This window comes from Schistocerca nitens, chromosome 2 (genome assembly GCF_023898315.1).
Source record: "Schistocerca nitens isolate TAMUIC-IGC-003100 chromosome 2, iqSchNite1.1, whole genome shotgun sequence".
Taxonomy (NCBI): domain Eukaryota; kingdom Metazoa; phylum Arthropoda; class Insecta; order Orthoptera; family Acrididae; genus Schistocerca; species Schistocerca nitens.
This window is the reverse complement of record NC_064615.1, coordinates 648,466,207-648,478,314: the sequence shown is the minus strand read 5'-3', so window position 1 is coordinate 648,478,314 and position 12,108 is coordinate 648,466,207. Positions and strand designations below refer to the sequence as shown.

Genomic DNA, 12,108 nt, shown 5'->3' with positions numbered 1-12,108 from the left:
GACTAACTGAAAGAAGCTGCATAAATATGCAGTCACATCTTCACAAGATTACAAAGTGATGCAAAGATTGGCACCTTGCTTCAAGTATTCGGAAATGTGAAACTGTGCACTTCACAAAATGAAAAAACATAATATCCTATGACTACAACATCAATGAGTCACTGTTGGAATCGGCCAACTCATACAAATACCTTGGCGTAACACTGTGTAGGGATATTAAATAGGATTATCACATAGGCTCCGTTGTGGGTGAAGTCGGTAGTAGACTTTAATTTACTGGTAGAATATTGGGGAAGTGCAACCAGTCTATGAAGGAGCTTGCTTACAAATCACTCGTGCGACCAATCCCAGAATATTGCTCAATAGGACTAACCGGGAATATTGAATGTATACACAGAAGGGCAGTTCAAATGCTCACAGGTTTTTTTAAACTGTGAGGGAGTGTCACAGAGATACTGAAGGAATTTAACTGGAAGACTCTTGAAGGCACACATCAACTATCGTTTCAAGTTAAATGGTGACTCTAGGAACATCCTAAAATCTCCTACATATCGCTCACATAGTGATCTTATGGATAAGATTAGAATAATTACTAACACACAGTGGCATTCAATCAATCATTCTTCCCACGCTCCATACGTGAATGGAATGGGAAGAAACCCTAATAACTGGTAAAATGGGATGAACCCTCTGCCAAGCATCTCATGGCGGTCTGCAGAGTATAGATGTAATGTAGAACATCTAAGCATCTACGCTGCGGACAGGTTTCTTTACCAGAAACATAACAAGGGGCAAAGGCAGGATTTCATCGCCTTATATTTGTTTTTGGTTTCTGTGTAAGGGATCTGCTTTGAAACTTTTATTCTATGATTTTTTTTCTTTCTTCAGTGGATACCAGGCAGTCTCGTCTCTAGACCCAGTGGCTCCCAGAACAGCTGATGTTGATTGCTGGAGACAGGCAGTCAGTGCCAGACTCAGGGGCTGCTGTTCCAAATGTTCCGCAAGTCACTTCATCTATGCTACTTAATGTTATATAGCAAAATTGTTAGCATTTGTAACACCTAAAAGAGTTAGGCATCTAAGCTCAGCCCAAAGACGGAGGAACCCTTTCATGATATACTCACGTATTGATGAATTAAAGATCATAATGAAAGCTGAGGCTTATCAGTCTCTCCATTATGCCTTCGTATTTCCTCTAGATCAAACAAAAAGAAACACATTCTGATTTATAACTTCTTGAGCTCCATTACTAAATACAGCCAGATTATCAGGACAACTAGCCTCTGTCTGTCTTTTAGAATAGTGGGTGTTGTTATTCCCAGATGACACACCTATTCTGCAAGAAGAAATTTGATGTTGCTGAAGCATGCCCACAGCTTATGGTTACAGGAGGCTGGTGGCATCAATACTCTCCAAATTCAGGAAACCTGTACCAAGTCGACAAAGACTGAGCTCCCTGCAGTATCCACCATTTGGCATCATCCAAGGAGCATGTGAGGCTTACTGAATGCCACAGATGCTGCGAGCATTACCACCCCTCCCCTCCCCTCCCCAGTGCAAAAGTCTCACATTGCCATTTGAGTGATACACTTGAAACAGTTTTTACTTTTCTTTAATAAATGTCTCTGCATGTTTTAAAAAGGTGTTAATAAAATGACAGATTTCTTTACTGACACATACATTTGTCAAAACATAAATTTCCATAGAAAATTTATTTACAGAATTGGAAGTCCAATAAACAAAGGAAATTTCAAATAAAATGTGTATTTATGTATGGAATATTGTTGATGACATCACAAAATTCTACATAAACCTGTCATTCAAAGTTGAATCTGAAACAGCTTCCATTTAATGCTTCATATAATTTTTTTCTGTCTTCAGAGGTTTCAGTACATTTTGTCTCATCACAGTTGTCCATCTCTTCTTCTTTAGCATTTGTTGTTGTACTGCTGGCCAATGAAGAACATTTTTTGAAAAAATGAGACTTTTTGTCTGGTTCTACAGCTGCCAATCTCAGATGTGTTTTTGCTGAAATATACAACAAAACTAAGATCAGCAATAACTACCAAAGTTTTCAAAATAAGATCTGGATAACAATTTACAACCTTGAAACATCTGGTATACGTATCTGCAATTAGAAAACATGCAGGAGCAACATTAATGGGTACAGCTGGAGCAACTGAAGACCCTAATAAACAGTGGAGTTGTTATCACACAGTTCACATCAAATTGCTAACTGACGAATTGGAACAATACAGTGGGAACCTGTTCCAATATATAGTGTGACATTTCTGTAGATTGTACTCTACAGCCTCCCTCCCTCTTGTGTCTTTTTTTTACTTCCATGGGATTTGGGGGTGGGGATACAGAATGTGCACACCCATGTGTGCATTTGGAAGACGTTAAAACATAACAAATACAAAGAAAGATTGCAAGTAAATGTAAACAGAAAAGAAAGGAAAATAATAGATCATAATTCTGGTTGGATGGAAAGAAATGACAGTGATAGGCTGAATATCAGCACTTTGAATGTGGAATGATACTTACAAAATAAGAGCCAATGTATTATGAAATATGCAAGCAGTGGACCGCAGTTAGAGACTCAACAGATTGTCAAGGAATAAAGATATAAACTGGCCCACATGACTTGAGTAAGTGTTGAAGTTCGGTATTTTCTTTCTACATGATATAGAGGCAAACCACTCAGAACTGACACATGTGACAGAGAAAGACTTGGTAGACACAAGAAACCTACAAGAAATGATTGACTTCAAAGCATTTCTGTTTCTTTTATATGAGCTGCTGTATACTTTGTGTACAGAAAGAAAACGAAACCAAGGTAGAAGATATGGCATGATTTCAAAAAGTAATTGCCATGACTACTAATACATCTACCCCACTGTGACACAAGACAGTCAATGCCTTCATGGAAAAATGTTTACAGTTGCTTATTGTACCCTGGCGTGCACCTCTTCATCCGAAGCAAATTGACAGCCACAAATGTCTTTTCTCAGGGCTCCAAAATACTGAAATTGCATGGGCAGAGAACAGGATTCTACGGAGGACGCGTAAGGACTTCCCAGCATAAATTTTGCAGTGTAGTCGAAACAACCTCAGCAAATGTGGACAGACCCACAGAAGTTTCACTGGGAAGCCCTTACACATCCCGCATACAGTTCTGATTTCTCCCCATGCAATTTCCACATTTTTGGAGACCTGAAGAAAGAGATTCATGGCCATCAATAAGCCAGATGATGAAGTGAATGCCTGGGTACAATCATGGTTCTGTAGGCAGCTTTAAACATTTTTCCATGAAGACATTGACCATCTTGTGTCTCACTGGGGTAAATGTATTAACAGTTATGGTGTTTACTTTTGAAATAATAACTAGTTTACTTACTTTTTTCCATCTGTCTTGACTTCATCTGACTGTCTCTTACATATGATGACGATGGTTGTAACGATACCTCATATTAACATAATTTGTTGCCTGAGTAATCATCAATTCCTTAATATCATTTTTAGCAGACTGAAGTGTCAAAATGAAACTACTCAACTAGTGTAGAAACATACACGTCAAAAACTGAAATATATGCATTGAAACTGAGATTAAGAATAGTCTTCAGAAATATGTATTGTCATTAGCATGCAACCTCATGTTTTTATGAATGAGTGTTTCAAATTTCATTATTTTCTTTTTCCTACTATGGTGTGGCACTACCTAATGTATTTATCTAATGACTCTAGATTAGCTTACATAACAGAAAGTATAAAAAGGTTTTCTATGTTATAACTCAGAGGGCAAAACCTTAAATGTATGAGGGGAGTCCAATAAGTACTGCAACACTTTTTTCTGAGAACAGTTTGGTTTTATTCAGGATTCCAATACACCATATTACTCCCCACTCTTTTGGCTACAAAATCTTATTTTTCAACATAATCTCTGTTCAATGAGATGGCCTTGCACCACCTTACTGGCAGGGCCTGTATGCCAGCACAATACCCTTCTACTGGTCGATACCTGAACCAAAGTCTTGCTACACCATTAACCTCCCCATCACCCACATACTACTTCCAACATAGTAAATCCATCATTAGGCCAAACAGATGGAAGTATGAAGGTGCTGCAAGATCCGGGCTGTAGGGTGCACGAGGAAGAGCAGTCCAATGAAGTTGTGTGAGCACCTCTCAACTGCGCAACCTTGTGTGAAGCCTTGCATTGTCATGGAGTAGTTCATTTGCATTTTTGTGGCAACAAACACACTGAACTCATTTCTTCAATTACCCGAGAGTAGCACAACACATTTCAGAGATGATTGTTGCAACCTGAGGGAGGACATCAGACAGAATAAAGCCTCCAGAGTCCCAGAAGACGGTCACCATGACTTTACCGGCTCAGGATGCAGTTTTGAACATTTTCTTCGGAGGAGAGGTGGTGTGTCACCAGTACACGGATTGCAGTTCTGTTTCTGGTTCGAAGGGATGAACCAATATTTCACTGCCTGTGACAATGTTCAAACAAAAAGGGTCATGATCAGCCTCAAAACGTGCAAGCAGTTCCACATAGATGGTCTTTTGTTGCTCTCTAAGGCTTTCTGTTAGGTGTCGAGGACCCAGCCAGGTACACACCTTTGAGCACCCCAACTGACGGACAAGTGTGTCAGCACTACCAACAGAAATGCCCAGCTGAGCATGTGATCCATCGATTACCTTGAATGAGAGTGTCTGCACATTCCAACATTACATAAGTCACAGCTGTGTGTGGCCAGCTGGCACACAGGAGATCTGACAGGTTTGTGTGACCTTGTTGCAATGATGAGACACACAATGCACAATGACTCAAGAAGGTTTTGTTTACTGCCAGGTCTCCTTAAACACTCTGCAGGTACCTATGAATATTTTCGATGCTCTGGTTTTCTGCCAAAAGAAACTCAATGACAGCTTTCTGCTTGAATGCAACTCCATTACAGATACCATCTTGAAGGCTAGTACTGCACTGCCACCTATAAGTCATGAAACTATAGGTGCTGAAGTGGCAATTCCCCAAAATGCCCAACAAAAAATTTCGCATTTTTTCAACCACAATTGGACCAGAAAAGAAAAGTGTTCATTACTTACTGAATGCCCCTCTTATATATGTCTCTAAATTGGGGGCTGAGTTACCTTCTCCAACATATTTCGCCTTGCCTGCTCCGCCCCAGGAAGAAACTAAAAGTTTCAAAAGCAGGATAGTGTCATGTACTTTTAAGTTTGACTGTTGGCAGTACCAAATATTTTGCCCCTGAAGCAATTCTGTCTTATTATTTGCACCTACTATGCTGTCATGTCCTTTCTAGGTATTACATTAATCTGATGGTTTCAAAGCACTTTAAAATATAGCACAACAGAAAGAAAGAGGTAACAATTTCTAAAGCATGCAGTAAAATTTACAAATTTTTTTTTTCAAATGAGTTATTATGGTACTCATATTTAACATCCACTAAACAAATATTTTTGTCAGTTACAATTTGCACTGCTAATTCTACACAGTCTTTCATTTTATAATTCTTTCTGGCTGCAATCATAATTTTCAGAAGTCACCTTCTATCAGCCATTTATCCTATATCAATTTTGCAGTTTCCCTTCACAGCAACTTGAAATTTTTGTATTTTCTCAAGTTCTACATTTCTTCTTAGGCCAATTTTTTGATAATCATCAAATTCAATTAAATCATTTATCTAAAGAATTCTTGAGTTTCCAATTCCTGGTTCTACCATAACACAACTTCTGCTACAAAGACAGACAACCACTTCACTTCACACAAGATTAGTGGTGTAAGCACTAATTAAAGTACATATCTAATTTTAAAAGTTATCATACTCTTGTTAAATTGCTTTTCCTCCTCCGACATTTTGACTCTGTAGTCACCAAATGTTGTCCTCATAACTTGGCGTTTTTTTTATTAAAGGTGCAATTTTGCTCTTTAGCACATTCAATGCGCGACTGGCATCTTGAGCTGGAACAAAAGTAATTTAGCTGTACTACCATAAAGCTACGCAACGTATGCGAGCTGCAAGCAACACTAAAGATTTATATATAATACTGTGATCACAGACACCTCTGCAGTCTTATCCAACACAAAAAGCAATTGGTTCTCAGCACACAAAACTTAAAATTTCCAAATTTGTGCCCTAACTGAACTCAAAAAGAGACTTCCTGCTTTTCATAAAAGTTGCTTTAACCATTAGTTTAACTGAGCATGACTCCACACCTGGCTCAAAAATTCATTGTTGCTGATGTTTCCAGCTACAATTTCTAAGCATTCTACCAAAGGTCCTACAACAGGTTACATGGAAATAACACCACTGGTGGAACGGAGTTGAGCAGGACTGTAATTTATTCAGCCATGAGGGATGAATAGCGCAAAGGAGATGAAATCAACGAAGATGTAATGATATGAAATATGTGACCACTGAAAACTGTTGCTGTGTCTCTATGCAGTACAAGCAGTCTTAACAATTAACCATAAATTGACATTTTTAAGCAAGAAGACTAATTCAATAATCTTACAAAAGAAACGGGGAATGAGGAGAAGTGAAGCAATGCAAGGAGGACAAACCACAAAAACATAACAAGCACATCATGGCTACTCGTCATTACGAATTTCATCCAAAGTTAGGTATGCGCACAGCTTGGCCAGAAATAAAAGTGAGAGAAGTGGAAGCTCCAGATGGCTGTGTGTTTAGAATAAAATAGCAGTTTTTGTTGCAGGTTGGGCAAGGCATGAGCCATTTACATTGGAGTAGTTTCCAGGGAGCAGTTGGTGCGTCAGAAAGAGTATGGAATGGTAATCTGAGGGTTGTATCCCTCTGCAGAAACATTTTTTCCTTTTTATTTTTCAATTTTTACATTACTTACACTGAAAATAAACTGAATTAATGCTCAATATATTATATCTATTAATATGTTCACAACAGGCATTAAAAGAACAGGAAAATTTAGGTTTGCAAATAAATTTCCAGGAAGGGATTGAAAGGTGTACACGAGAAAGTTGTATACAAAATTAGATACTTGCACTATTTTACTGTTGTGATTTACGCATGTTGGTATGATATTCATAGTAAAAACAGGGGAAGAAATAATTTTCTCAGCACCTTACACATGTTATAATTACACCTAGTTCTTTTATAAGTACATAATTGTTTTAAAGTTTCTACAGAAAAATAAACTTGATTTACATTTATAATAGGTACTCTCTCAATGCACTGTTTGGCAGTGAACCATGTGTAACACATCATTTCACCAAATATCGGCACGGATAGCTGATGTACAATGGAATGTACAGCCTCATGGGGATGTGATTTCTTTTTCTCTCTCAATGAGATAAGAGCAGTTTTGAAACTTTTCTATCAAATTCTTTGCATGACGATAACAAGAAACATCATAAGGTTGCACTAGCAGAATGTATCTGGAGAGTGGGGGATCATTTTAATACTGGACAATGGCAATCTTTCACCATCTTAAATATCTAATCCCATGATTGTGGATTTGTTTGTTTTTGCCAAGAGTAAATTAATAGAGGAAATTCGTTCCCCTGCGTGTAAGAGTTCATTACATCAGTCAAAAGCTTTTTCTTTAAGACTGCTGTAAGTTTCCCAGATTGTGATAAGTAATGATGATAGTCCCATACTTTGCCACATAATCATTCACCATTGTTTGAATCTTCAGTCTAAAGGGCCAATACTCTCTTATTGGCATATGTAGACTGTTGGCAATAATTTTCCAGAAGGGTTACAGCATACTGCACTTTATACAAGTGGCTTACTTTGTTCATATACCATCATTTCACAAGAACTACTTTTTCCTCTCAATGGTCCAGGATTTGGTTATATGTCAATTTCTACTGGCAACCTGCAATACAAATGTGAATATTTTGTTGTATGTGAGGTTAAAAAGAGTATTTCAACTGATGTCAATGAATGAGGATTCTCCACTTGCCTGTCTGATCGATGTTGATAACAAAATCCTTGTCATAACGGGGAGGGGGAGGGGGGGGGGGTAAGAGCCTGAGCCCCACTCAAAACTTCTCTTCCCAGCAAGAGTTTCCTCTAGAGTGGCAGTCTCTCTTAAATTTCCAAATTTCTGTTTGATGAATCTTATGCTTTTGTTTGACCTCTCTGATCATGTTTCTGAGGTTTTGAATTCCAAATCTAGAAACTCACTCACAGCAGCAAGTGCCCATTGTTGCAAGTTTCTTGTGGTGACTTGTTGGTTACAACTCTGCACTTCTACAAAGTTATCATATGTCCAGGTAACAACAGTGTTACATTTATCCTTTCAGGTTACATGATTTATAATGTGTTCTTCCCAAATTTTCAAATCTTGTGTATCTTCAACTGATGTTGTCCTTTCGCTTTTACATTCTCCAAATTTTGGGTGGGATTTTGCAAGATTTTGTGACTGAATGGAACGAAATCTAGATTTCGTCATTTTTTTCCATCAGTGAGTCTTTTATACACACTTACAGCTATAGTTTAAGTGAAGTGACTCCGACAGAGGAATAATCCCTGTTCTCTTCTTTGGACCTGGAACCATTACTGGAGCCAACCGAAATGATCATCTCTTCAATTTGTTCTTCCAGCAGTCCATCATGAATCCATGTCTCCTCAACATACCTTCCTGGTATGGCTGACTACCCAAGACCACAAAACGTAATCAGTTTTTGTGGTTTCATTTCAATTATTTAACTTGCTGATATTCTAGGAAATGATTGAGGTGTGAAGCTCCTGGTTTCAATTCTAAATAATGTCAGGCTATTTGGACAAGTTTGCCAAAAAATAACATAGTCAAAACACACAAAATACTTTTAAAATAGGTTTAGTGCCCAAAACCTGATGTAAGGCTGATGCTAGACTGACATGTACTAACTGCTGCCATGACTACTGTCACTAACGGTGTTATAAGATCGAACAATTACAGAAGCGTTCTACATATTGTTTAAATCGAGCATAACTGAACTTAAAATTTAAATTTATACACTTTCATAAAACTGGTTAAAGATTTTAGCTTTACCAATCATGACAATATCTATGATACACTTACTAGTTGAAAAATCTGTTTTCATATTAAAATTTCATGAAACAAGCATCATTAATAATGCCTTAATCTTTTCTGTTAATTGCTTTTCAATTACAGTACAACTTTTGTTCCTAACATGAATCCTGCAGTCAGCTCTATCATAATTACTATTACTCTTCACTGTATTAATCCCACAAAGAATAATTTCAGCCTTCATGTTTACATTATGTTTAACATATTTTTGGATTGCAATACAATCTTCTTATAAATAGGTTGTAACTGAATATCACTGGTTTCATTTCATCATAAGTTAACACGTTTTCGTACATACATTAAGCTAGCAATGTTACAATTTAAACTTCTGCATGCCCTTTGCATAAACAACACAGCATGATGGTATAGCAATTTCCGATATGTGTGGAATTGTATTCTTCATTTAACACTGTCTTATTCTGCTACATTACAACTAGTCCTGTAGGATAACATCTGCAATGGTTTCTTTTATCAGAATTTCAACCTCATTGAGCATAAGCTGCTTCTTGTTTCTTGCCCCATTATCTTTGACCTCGACCCTTTTATGCTCAATTACAAATTCCATTAACTCTACCTTATTCATTCCAGGTTCTATTTTATTCAATACAACAATTCTTTGTACTCAAAGTAAAATATCCACTTCCCTCGACTGTACTGTTAGAGCTTCCTTTATCACAAGAGAGTGGTATGGCACATTGTCCATCACTACTGTCAAATTCACAGGAATATTTTGCCACAGAACACTAGAAAACCAGTCCATGAAAATTATAGCATTCATTTGCTCACAACAGTCACTTTGCTTCCTGAAGTGGACCAGTAATAAACAGAGCCAGTGTAAAGCACCATTAACCTGTCACCTTCTCCTAATGGTGCTTTCGTCATTACTTGTCCTGTGTGGTCCATCCACCCCTTGGTCAACATGAGACAAGCGTAAACCCATGTCTCATCCAACCACACCATGTCTTCGAATGAAATGCTCCTTGTGGCATGCAGATATTGGTACCTCGAGACCAGAATATCATTTCTCTCAATGATAAACAACTGAGACAAAAACTTTTCATGCAGTAAATTACGCTTGTGAAAACAATCCTGAAATGATGACCTACTCCTATTGAATAGCTCCACTCCTTTGGTGTTGAGAAGAAGTTTATTTAAAGAGGGTTATTCCTAATTCCACAAAATTTCACGATTGTAGCCTGATAACATTAACTTCATGCCATGATACTTCAGCTGACAATCACTCAATCATCTTCAGTTGAGTGTTCTGCTGGAGATCGTTAGTTCACATCACTACTTTTATACCAAAAATAGGTGTGAAGATGCATATGCAAAGACAGCCACTATATGAGTGACCTCTGTCAAGTTACTCTCCTTCTTCAAATATTGCTCCATCTATGATGCGCAGGCCACAAGAGTATTAAATTTATGATGGAGTGGAGAAGGGTGGCTGTCTGCCATTTCTGGACATCTTGGAACCGGATCTAAAAGCACAACAGGATGGGGAGGGGGGGAGAAAGTAACTTGCAGTCACAGGGGGGGTGGGGAGAAAGTAACTTGCAGTCACATAAGGGGGGGGGGTGTGCCTACCATAGGGGAAGACTCTCCTCCCCTCCCCCCCCCCCCCCCCCCCCCAGCCCTGAAGTGGAGGACTGCTATAGTTTAGTGTAAAATCTGCTCTCCCTCAGAAAATGTAACACTTTGGTAGAGGCCATCTCATCATCCACAAAGATCGCAGATAGTGAGATAAACAGGCCTACACCTTCCCACAGACCAGCCAGCAGGTCACACTCAACAAGAAAATGTGCTATTGCCACTAAACTACAGCAGTTACAGTGAGGCGTATCCTCCTGACGCAGAAGGAACTGGCCGATTCATAGTTGGCAACACAATGGCATCTGTTTTGAGGGGCCTGGAAAGATGCGTGCCACACCTTAGTGAAGATCTGAAGCCTCGGAAATTAGCTTAACTTTCTGCTTATGCTTGTCAGACTTCAATTTCTGTGAAGATTTCCCCATTTTCTCTTCAGTGTGGGAACCACTGGTGCTGCAGGCATAGGGGGCAAGGCAGCTGGCATTCCCTCCCCCAGCTCTAAGACCAGAGTCAGGACGTGTCGTGCAAGATCATGTCACCGCATAATGTATGGACAGTGACACACCAGTCACAAAATCTGAGACTATATCACTCAAATGAAGTCTTTCAAACTTTTTCTCTCCATCTAGGTATGACAGGCAGTCAAGTGTTTTATACTCTTGAATTTTCTTCTCCCTCTTGAACACGGAGCACTGCAGTGAATGAGGAAGGTGCAGTTCCAGAGAGTTGACGCATTGAGGGAGTTTGGCCACAAGGGCTGCTATCGTGGGATGCCCGTCCACATGCTCTACAGATAGCCTCATTAGAACAGTGGGAGGGTATGTGTCCGATACTTTGGCACCTAAAAAATCTCACTGGAGGAGGAAAATAAGGCCCAACATCACACCTATAAACAATGACCTTAACCTTCTCAGGAAAAATGTTACTTTCGGAGGCTATGACAAAAGCTCCATTGTCCACTCTATTAACCTTAGACCCCTCCTGAATACAGAGAAGAAAATTGGACTCCATGCCATGGCAGATTATTACACAGCTCTTCATCAGCTTGTAGCATTAAGTCCAGATGCAAGAAACACCTCGAATTCTTACTGAGATTGTTATGAGAAGAGATGGTGACTGGTATATCTCCTCTCTTGACGCAAAACTGAAGCGCCAGTGATTGATCAGCAAAACTCCATTTCTGATCTTCTCTATTAAAGCAACCTCCCCAGACCAATCTTCAATATTCTCAAGAAAAACAATGGCTGTGTTGTAGCGAAAGATCCACCATCAGTTCAGGAAAAACCAAGAACTCTGCAAACTGTCCACTTCCTTTTCCGGTTACCTGACTCTTTAATCTTGAGGCAGAGTCAAAGATGCAAATGCCACAGGATAGTAAACCTCTGCATTAAAATCACAATTACTCACTGTCCAGATGGCCATGTTGGC

General features: G+C 38.9%; 1 protein-coding gene across 3 annotated transcripts in view; it reads right to left on the bottom strand.

The window, feature by feature from the left end:
- The window catches only part of LOC126236763 (UPF0488 protein CG14286-like), a 718,241-nt gene that overhangs the window by 694,108 nt on the left and 12,025 nt on the right, over positions 1 to 12,108 (bottom strand). The window contains exons 3-4 of one of the 3 annotated variants that reach the window (XR_007544983.1): positions 5,860 to 5,995; positions 1,682 to 2,028 (exon numbers count right to left, since the gene is read on the bottom strand). The exons of the other annotated variants lie outside the window; for them this stretch is intronic. The gene's annotated coding sequence lies outside the window, so the exon portion shown is untranslated. Of the gene's footprint in view, positions 1 to 1,681; positions 2,029 to 5,859; positions 5,996 to 12,108 lie in introns of those variants that run through there. 3 annotated transcript variants of the gene reach the window in all.